Here is a 539-nt window from a genome sequence, read left to right on the forward strand (position 1 = left end):
AGTAGCCTACACTGGCAGCTGGGTTTCCAGCCAATGACTGCATTTAATTTGACCTCACTGTAATTCAATTACATTTTAGGTTTGAATAGAGAATACAGGAAGCAAATGTATTCTTTAATAAAAAATAAATACAAAAAATGACCAGAAGGTCATCAAGATTTTATTGTTTTCAGCACATCTAGCAATAAGGGAAGAATGATAAATGAAGCTTGTTATAGTGATGAGCAGTTAACTGTGACTGTTGATAAATGAATATTTATATTTAAATCGTGCAACATGCACTATTTATTTCATATTCTTTTTTTTTTGTTTTTTTTTTGGGCTGAACCAATACAACTAAACAGCAATGGAACCTGTCGGTACCGATAGTCTAGTGGTTAGCGCACTGACATATAGTGCAACTGTGGTCCTTTGCCGATCACATTCCCCACCAATCGCTACACTGTCCTGTGTAATAAGCACAAAAAGGCAAAACAAAAAAAAAAGGTTGCACTTGCAAATTAGTGAGTTTTACTTTACAGTTACATGGTTGCTACTGT

The sequence above is a fragment of the Sinocyclocheilus anshuiensis genome, unplaced genomic scaffold (genome assembly GCF_001515605.1).
Source record: "Sinocyclocheilus anshuiensis isolate Anshui unplaced genomic scaffold, SAMN03320099.WGS_v1.1 scaffold1265, whole genome shotgun sequence".
NCBI lineage: Eukaryota > Metazoa > Chordata > Actinopteri > Cypriniformes > Cyprinidae > Sinocyclocheilus > Sinocyclocheilus anshuiensis.